The sequence below is a fragment of the Haliotis rufescens genome, unplaced genomic scaffold (assembly GCF_023055435.1).
Source record: "Haliotis rufescens isolate VD_foot unplaced genomic scaffold, xgHalRufe1.0.p SCAF_36, whole genome shotgun sequence".
Taxonomy (NCBI): Eukaryota; Metazoa; Mollusca; class Gastropoda; order Lepetellida; family Haliotidae; genus Haliotis; species Haliotis rufescens.
The window spans coordinates 1,849,979-1,860,276 of NW_025964068.1; the positions used below are offsets into that span (position 1 = coordinate 1,849,979).

Below are 10,298 nucleotides of genomic sequence, written 5' to 3' on the forward strand. Positions count from 1 at the left end.
CCATATTTTGGCTATAATTTTGCTACATTTGCTAAACAATTGCATAAGCAGCTGGTTGATCGGTTTTTAATACGAGTTTACAGTGCTTCGTTGCTGCTAACAGTTTTCTGACTTTATCTCGTTCGAGCTTGGTATAAATAACATCATTTTCGCGTAGACATTCCTCGAATGAATCTCGGTCTTTGCAATGAAACAGTGCTACCCATTTGGTCTGCTCTCTCAGATCTTTCAGGACAGAGTTGTATTTTTGAGTAAGTACCCAACAGTATGCTGAGAATGCCGTCCGGAGAATGCTAAATACGAAAGCATATCTCTCTTTTTGGTGAGTTCTTTACTCGCACTGCAATCGTCTATTACGAAAAAGGTTGATCCTCCTTTGTACTTTTCATGACATACTCGTAAACAGTCTTGTAAACGATCGACTGGATCAACTCTGTGTACCCTGTCGTCATTCATTACCCAATTTCTCGATAGGTATGTCTTATTAACGCTTATAGTCGGGCACAGAATAATAATATGGTCGAAAACGTCCCAATAATGACTTTCTAAACTATCTAGAATAAAAGCTGTTTTTCCACAACCCGTTTGCCCGCAGATGATAGCGCAGTGTGGTTCTTTAGGGAAAAGATTATCAATAGATTGCTTGCACGAATCGTCCATTCTGTATATTAAGTTGCGCATCCATAATCACGTACAAATATATGTTTAATTTACCATATAGGCTGTGTATAGTGACACCCTCGCTAGCATTTTCTATTCTCCTCCCACTGCCGTGTAGTTGGTCATCGTCCATTGTTCGCATGTCAAGCCATAGTGCGTACTTCGTGGTGAGGTATTCACCCATTGATACACCCCCGATAGACCCTCGTGTGCGCCGAGATTAGGAAAGCGAACCAGAAGCGTTTGATTCTGATCGATGGTACTAGGGTTATTAGTTATAGTTACAGACTGGCGAATTGCTTTGACCCCTAATGGATCTCGAGGTCTACGTTGTGGGTTTAACTTGCATCCGTATTGCGAAGACATTGTTATATTGAAATTATATAACCTTATGTTTAATATAAAAATGGATGATTTTAATCTAGATAACATAACTGATACTAGTACAATCAAAGAGGGTACTGATGAAACCAGCTTTGGTGGCATGAATCTTAACGATGAACTTTTACAATCAACCGTTAATGATTATTACGATACCTTTAAAGAAACCCCAATTGGTCGTGACTATTCAAAGTTTGAATTAGATAGTAAAGGAATATTGCGACTGCGTGGCGCTCCGGATATTGATCTGATGAATTCTTGTACTCGTAAGCCCCTAGCCTTGCCTACGATAGCTGCTAAACACGGTATCAGCACTGTTCGTGATGAATTAGGTTTTGTGGACTACTCATGACGAGAAAAACTTTCCGCGAAGACTACTAAGGTTCTTCGGACTGTGCGTACTGAACTCGGTAACATAGATAATTTGGAAGAAAGCTCGAAGGTGGCCTCGGACAGACTCAGAGAAATCTTGGATACCTACTACGATAATTCCACGGTCAGTGTATCACCATATTCAGAGTTCAGTATTAGGGAATTACGAGGCCTTGACAAGGCAATGCAAACAAAGCGGGGAGAACTCATCAATAATATAGCCAAGCTATCCGAACTCGACAAGCATATAGCTTATAAGAAAACAAAACTTGAACAGGCGGGCGATGAGTTCAGTAGACGCCGCGTTGCTGAAAGATTGCGTAACTTAGAAGACGAAAGATCGGCCCGCCTCAAAGCTGCTTCGAGTAATAGAAAGGCACTTCGTTCACAAATCAGTCGAATTCGAGAAACTATCTATCAAGTCCTCAACGATGACACTACACATGTCGATAAAATTAAAACATTGTTCAGAGAACAGGGGATAACCATTGCCAGTATTTTAACTGCTTTGGGATTAATTATATCGACTTTGACTCTCTCATTAACCGGTGGCAGTAGACCACCCACACCTCCCACACCGCCTCGTGATAGGGGTGGCATAAAAGAGTGGATAAAAAAGCATTTAAAAGCATTAGGTTCAGCACTGGGAAAGCTTGCTGGGAAAGCTGCGTCTGCACTTCCCGGTATAATAGGGAGTATAGTTTCCTGGCTCTTGAATTTATTAGCTAAGACCACCACTTGGCTTAGTCCAAACTTGTGGGCACTGATCGTAGCAATTGCAGGGCTGTTGTACGTATCCACCAAGAACTATTTAACCAAATCATAAGTAAACCAGCCGCGACTCCACCTACTATAAGCGCTGTTTTTTCATCGATATGTTGTTGATTTTTAGCAACAATATGCGGTGGCACTTGTGGTTGTGCGTTAGTAGATGTGTTAGTAGATATCTGTGGCTTGACTATTCCCGTTTCGCCTGTGTTTGTTTGCGTTATTAATTCGGTGTTAATATCTGAATTTATAACTGGTTTTTGTTGATCGGTAGCAATAACAATTTTATTATTATAGCCTATCACATGACCGATCTTAAGTTCCATATTACTCGGAGACATGTATAGTCCCGGCGCCTAAACGTAGTCTACCTTGGATTGAGCGTACTGTAATACATCTTGATAACGCTTTATAGATGATGGTATGTCAACTGGTGAATTAATAGCATCCTCCACGTTTGCGACAAACTGTTTTTGTGCATCGAGTGCCGTCCCCGAACCGATTATTCCCGTTCGTGTTTGCGATTGTGCACCGAGAATTGCCCATACATAAGTTCTTATTGATTCATTAACTCTTGCAACTCCTGGGTTAGTAAAATTATTTTCTGTTTTATCATTAAGAAATTCATTCCAAGCGTTTGCGGTATCGTTCAGTTGTACAAATTTTGTAACAATATAAGCCAAACCACCCTTAAAACTCATAAGATCTCCTCTCCAATCGTTACTCGAAAGTTCCCAGCCATGATAAAGATTATGCAATCTTACAAAAAGATTGTTTTTCTGTAACAGCTTAAATGGATTGAATGGTTGATTAGTTTTTTTAACTAAATCATCGCTTTCTTCTTTAACTGTTCTTTTCCTGACAAATACGTTCATACGCGAACCTATTGTACGGATTATTTTATGCATTCCATGCTCGATCCTGCGGTAATGGGGCACTAATTTCTTTCAGTATACGTCTAATCTGATAATACATGTGAAATGATAAAACAGACTTATTCAGTTCAAATCCTGGGGCATAAAGAGATACACCACATCCCGTTGTGGCACACCATATGGCAAAGTTTAGCTTGTTCTGCCAAAATTGCATCGGATTGTGAAACCAATCGTGCACCATTTTATCGCTAGTCGCCGTAACCCTGTATTTTTCAAAGATATCAGGGAATTCAACGAAAAACTTAGCACGAGAGGCACTTACTAAAATCGACTGATTAGTAATATAAGTTGATTTCATATTTAAGTTATGATATAGTATCATTGTTCATTTATTATCATCGTTGAGAGTAAGATTGTACTAAGTGTTTTTATGGAGTCTACTAACGTCAACATTGGTTAAATCTCCTAGATTACCTGTGAATGTAACTTCTTTCCGCTTGTATACATTATCTTGTAAGTAAAAAGCGTATAACTTACCATTGGTACCAGGTTTACCGAATCCTTCTGTGTGTCCGAGATCGGTAAGTGCAATTGTATTACATTGTCTGAGTGTCTGAGTCTGAGTGAGCATACGCTGTAATCCCCAACAGGTATAATAAGGTATTTTTCAACAACATCTTTTTCACCTAATATAAACATCTCGTTATTTCTTTTCACAGCATTTATATTGGTCCACGGCGGGTAATACGTTACATCGCATAGGGCGACTTCAAGTTGTCCATCCGAGTTATCGACAGTATGAAGCAGTTCAATAGACTGACAATTTGTTATTCCCGGGAGTGTGACATACATATTAAATATACAATGGAGATTAAAAATAGATTGCTTCCTATCATTAGATCACTTTTAAACGAATGCTTACATAAGTATATAATAATGGAAAATTACAAACCAACAAAGGAAGAACTCGAAAAAGCTATCGAAGCATTTATGCTCAGGGACAAAATTATCAAATTGAGAGAATTACCACAAGGTATATATTATATCAGTGATGTCAAACCAACCAAATACGGCCATCAATTGTTTCTTTCCAATTACCAAGAAGAGTATATAGTCTGGTCTCCTAGTAAAATGAACGAAGAACTTAGTAAAAATGTTGAATATCACTTTGTTAAAAATAATGGTATACGTATCAGTAAAAATAATAGAGAATATTTTCATTATAATTTAGTTAAGTCTCATCATTGCTTTTGTACTAATGGTATCATTGATTGGCTCCAGGTAGTGGTGAGCTAGATTCAATTTAGTTTAATCTCATGACTATCGTTGAATCGCATCATCATTTTTTGCATAAAAAATTCCCCCTGTAGTGGCAGTATAGGTATATAAATCTGACTCAAGTGGAAGTGGTCCAGAATCACCATTACCTATACTACTCAACCCATCGTCCTTGCGACTTCATCTACGGACGTTCCCGTCTGCAACATGCCGATGGCACGTTCACGTTGCACATTTGAAAGGCGTGGCATGACAAATGGCCGTAAAGATTTTTGTTTTCTTGTGTTTTCCTTTTTTTGTTAATGACTGCTAACAAGTATGGCTGAAAACACGTGAAAAAACACTTTTGCCACTGTAGTCCTGTGCACATGATTTTTATCGATTCGCCTTCAAAAAACGGGTGTTATCTGAAGATAATACGTGGCCATTACTGTTTAAATACACAATACGGGCCCACAATGATAACTGGTCAAAATGTTAAAATTTTAGGATTGTAACGTTTTTAATTTGGTTCAGTATATTTTCTCTGTCTTTTGTTATAACAATAAAATCTGGAAACAGGGGTGTTTAACTTAATTGTTTTGCACCAAGATTCTGTCAATCCAATGATGACGCATTTACATATAAGTTTACAAAGTCACGATCCTGTAATTTAGCCATCATCCCTGATACATTCCAAAATAAAAAATGTACATCGTTGTTCTCAATACTGTGGGGTACATTTGTTTGATGCACCCATAAACTGTCACGGCCCTAGCCACACCCCTATCTCACAGCCTTACGACCAGGGGTATGTGTCTCTTCTGTCGCCTTGTCTATTGTTTATACCTCTATCTTGACTCTAACTCACTGATACTATCCAAATGATTTTGTTTGTCGCCCACTCTATTATTCATAGCATCTATTATCAAGTCTTAGGATAGCTTGTTCTTCTTTCTGATGGTCGATCTCGTTTTTAATAACACGTACCTCTTTTTTGATCGACAGTCCGGCTCGTCCACTGTGAGTGTGGAGACACGGTCCTCGACGCCATTGAGCGCGGAGATTTTTTGTTTACATCCGTGACCGACAGCCGCGACTGGGCCAATATGTCAATAAAGTCACCCTATATAGGCAATAAAATGCAAAACAATGAAGGTTTGTGGCATGCAGGGCGTATGTTGAGTGCGGTGGGGAGGTATGTGAACATGACATGCGTACATTTCCATTTAATTTGTACGATACAGCTAATTTCAACTTCGACCAAGGTGGCGAGTGACGTAACTTGTCCATTAAGTAGTATCTATACTGTATGGGTTGGTGTTTCAGTAATATCACTATCCTGCTTCAGGGGCCTGTGTGGGGGGAGTACGGCGACACTTTCTCAACTTGTTTGCCTTTCGGGGCAACAAGAGTTCCGATTCTTGTTCTCCATAACTGTAGGGGTATTCCCACTTTCAGTGGAGTGGTATGATTTAGCCGATCTTCATATGTACTATGGATTATGATATGATATGCACCGATCCATCCAGGGGAGGTAATCACTTGATTAGACCCTATATGTGTTCAGATAGAACACACCTAATGTGTACCCCACTTAGGACTTAATCACATTTTTAAACATCTATGTTTATATCTAAACATGTCTTGTATGTGTTTACATTCTAAACACATTTTACAGTGTATGTAACGCATTCCACTAGTGCTAAACGACCAACAAAACATATTTCACCATATCTAAACACCATGTTGTGATGACACATGTGACCGTCGCAAGTGACGTCACAAAAGATAACTGCCCTTTTTGTTCTTTGAGCACAGTTTGTCACCGAGAGACGTGTTTCATGTCCTTCAACCTATGCATCCAACGTACTTGCTAATTCAGAAAGGTTTCGTGGGTGATTTAAGGCATATTTTACTACACCTTACTTGAACGGTGCTTCGTGTATTGCAACATGTGTGTTTTCATGAACAGATGGGCGGATTGTTTATGTGTGCAATATATTTTCATTCAGAAAACCAGTCAGGTTTTAGCATTGAAATCGACATGGAACATATATCAATACAACAACCTGGGGTGCGAAACATCTTTAAAAGCCTTTTGGTCAGCGGTGATGTAAAATTTTTTTTATTTGTTGAGCGTTTTGAATTATTCTTATGGGTGGAAAACTCATACGTTGTTGGTTTAGTTTTTGCGAGTGATTTACCCGCCACCTACAAGTTTGCACTAAAGTCTTTAATCCTATCTGACAATATATACATGGTCACGAGACGTTCGCTCACATATGTACTCTAAACCCGCCCTGCTTATGGAGTGGCCTGGCTGAGTGTGTTAAGGGCCTTGTATAGAGGGAGATGGCTTACATGAATGTCAGCCACGTGGTCTGTAGGTGACCTCGCCTCCCAGCCCTCAGACCGTTCACAACGCTGGAGCCGTAATCATCTCATCAGCTTCATAATCGTCAGCAAATTGTTTTCCTCACAGTCAACCACCCAGGGGTTTTCCAGGCAATCAATAGAGATCCACGGGCATTTTTACTTTATGAAATTAAATCAACGAGCAGCGTTTGCATAGACGAGCTTTATTTGATGCAGGCTCCCCGAAGGCTTTGCCAGCCAACGGGAGATTACCGCGCCTCGCTTGTACGTCTTAGTCCGGGTCCGCGACTCATACATCCACAAGAATTGGACGAATATAGGGACATTTTAACACATTATTGGACATTTTCCCCATTTTATTGCAATGGGATTTTTTCTTTTTACAATGCCATTAATGAGTATAGTTAGGGAGAAAAGAAGGAATGTAGAAACTGATTAAAAAGCAATATTCGTGCCTTCCTGGTATTGGGGGATATTATCATAAATGCCAGTCAAATTGACAACAAGAGTCGTCTCTGCATGTTGGTTTAATAGTCACACGTTTGGAATATACACTAAAACAGTAGAACCAAATGTGTTTGTTCAGGATACTAAGTGTCTCAAGGCTCCCGGTATACAGCAGTGAATGAATGGAGGAATTGTTTGTTACAGTGTCACACGGGTATGTAAGATGTAGGTCAGAATCATGTACAGAACAACACTTACATATAAAGCATGGCCACTTTTAATGCTACAATATTAATACACATTAAATAAGACATAAAACAATCCTACATACATATTCACAACAAAATGCACCAAAATGCAGACAGGTTTGGATGGGGCGGGTGTCACTGCGGGGAAGAGAGTTTGGGGTGGTGTTGGTCATGGGAACACTATGGGGAAGAGAGTTTAGGGTGGTGTTGGTCATGGGAACACTATGGGGAAGAGAGTTTAGGGTGTGGTGTTGGTCATGGGAACACTATGGGGAAGAGAGTTTAGGGTGGTGTTTTGTCATTGGAACACTATGGGGAAGAGAGTTTGGGGTGGTGTTTTGTCATGGGAACACTACAGGGAAGAGAGTTTTCGTTGGTGTCAGGGTGACACTATGGGGAAGAAAGTTTGGGGTGGTGTTGGACAGTGGAACATTGCGGGGAAGAGAGTTTGGGGTGGTGTTGGTCATGGGAACACTATGGGGAAGAGAGTTTAGGGTGGTGTTGGCCAGGGGAACACTATTAGTAAGAGAGATTTCGATGGTGCGGTTCGGGGTGATACTACAGGGAAGAGAGTTTTCGATGGTGTTAGTCAGGGTGACACTATGGGGAAGAGAGTTTGGGTGGTGTTATACAGTGGAACATTGCGGGGCAGAGAGTTTGGGGTGGCGTTGGTCATGGGAACACTATGGGGAAGAGAGTTTTCGATGGTGTTGGTCATGTGAACACTACTGGGAAGAGAGTTTTCGTTGGTGTTAGGGTGACACTATGGGGAAGAGAGTTTGGGGTGGTGTTGGTCATGGGAACACTATGGGGAAGAGAGTTTTCGATGGTGTTGGTCATGGGAACACTTTGGGGAAGAGAGTTTAGGGTGGTGTTGGTCATGGGAACACTATGGGGAAGAGAGTTTAGGTTGTGGTGTTTTGTCATGGGAACACTATGGGGAAGAGAGTTTAGGGTGGTGTTTTGTCATGGGAACACTTTGGGGAAGAGAGTTTAGGGTGGTGTTTTGTCATAGGAACACTACAGGGAAGAGAGTTTTCGTTGGTGTCAGGGTGACACTATGGGGAAGAACGTTTGGGGTGGTGTTGGACAGTGGAACATTGCGGGGAAGAGAGTTTGGGATGGTGTTGGTCATGGGAACACTATGGGGAAGAGAGTTTAGGGTGTGATATTTTCTTTGAGAAACATTTACGACGTTTCGTGTTCAGTGCAGGTGGAATGACTTTACGAGAACATTCCTGAAGCTATTTTCCTTCCAAATTAAATGCAATTCCCTCACCATTTCTTTGTATGACAGGCCTATTTGGGTACCCTGTTGGTAGTATCATACGATTAAGGTTTTATTCCTTTATCTGCTATTAGAAGCACTTCTATTAGAACCTGGCGTTTTCGTGACTTTTATGTCCCCGTGGCCTACTTATAGAATAACCCACGAGGTACGAGTGATTACGGAAAATATGTCACGAGTGAAATTAATGTTTTAATTGTTTATATTCTTATGCCATCATTGAAAGTGTCAGTAGTCTTATTTTCGTGTTATTCTTACCAGTATAAATTTGAACTAAGTTCATGTCAACTTGTCAAATTTAGTCTTTTTCATTGTGTTTTCTTTTTCATTGGCAGTTATCAATGTCGTCATCGTTCACAAAGGCAAACCTGTCTGTACTAAGTCCGGTTTGGGGGATTCGGGTGGTCGAAAGATTCGCCAAACAGCAAGTCCTCTAACACAGACGCAAATCCAGACTTGGTGGTGTTGATTTTGGCGCACTAGAAACAGTTTCTGGCAACATCACAATCTGAATCTTGGAACTTCAATCTGGCCATATGCAGTTTTGGCAAGAAAGACATTAAAAGTGTTCAGAGGTTGAATTATGCGAATAACTCTTCCTGTCAGATCTACTTTAACGAGGTCATTTCGTTTGAAAGGTGTCAAATGGTCAGCCATGTTTGTTTACAAACAATGTAGACGTAGTTTTGTTTTTTGTAATTACGCTTATTGTAAACTAAAACTCGTGCGAAATAAATGCTTTATTCATTATACTGTGAAATCGTGTGGTTGATATGAAACTATGTTCTAGTCTTATAAATCTCGATTAAGTGAGATTGTAGCACGTAAAACATGTGAATGAATGCCCTGGATTTGTGAATGAACTCAATGAGAGAAAAATAGTCCCGTCGACCAATGAAAATTGACATTTGTTTAACTGACCAATCAGCTTCGAGAATCACTAATTGCACACTGTACAAATATCAAAAAGTTATTACACTGCATATTTAAGCCCATATGGGTAATAATCACATTTATCATCCAAAACTGGCTCCCACAGGAGATATTGCTTGGGTGAGATCAAGCGATATCTACACTGTAGATATCGCTGCTATGAACTTGCATCACATTGGGTTGCAGACCATTGAGACTTTACTAGTTACCATGACGTCATAATCAAATGACATCACTAATGGCTCTGCTGCTGAAGCTGTTAGCAGTACTTTTTACACTTAAGACACTGCTTGTTACTGTCTACAAACTGAAAAGGTTGGAAGAATGATGTTGGATGATAAATAAAATCTCACCCTCGTGTCTTTTGATATCCAATATATCAACACTCGTTGATAAAAGTGGAAAAGATCCTCGGCAAGCCTCGGAGTTTTTCCACTTTTATCAACACGTGTTGATATATTTGATATCAAAAGAGACTCGGGTGAGATTCTCTATATCTATATTCTATTCTATTCTATCTTTTATTATCTTAACTTACTTTTTCTGTTGAAAGGTTCAGTGACACATTATGAATAACAAACGATATTGGACTTCTTTCATCCAGTATACCATATTTCCGTAATGCCACGTGTTTATGATCCTATTTGTTAAAAACGTCAACTGTACTATTTTTTTGCGGTTTGAAGTGTA

General features: G+C 39.9%; 1 long non-coding RNA gene across 1 annotated transcript in view; it reads left to right on the forward strand.

Moving 5' to 3' along the window:
- Positions 1-9,425, forward strand: part of LOC125372122 — a 28,274-nt gene extending 18,849 nt beyond the window's left edge. Inside the window, exon 2 of the long non-coding RNA XR_007217983.1 lies at positions 9,011-9,425. This is a non-coding gene — a long non-coding RNA (uncharacterized LOC125372122). The remainder of the gene's footprint in view (positions 1-9,010) is intronic.
- Positions 9,426-10,298: the final 873 nt, after the last annotated feature.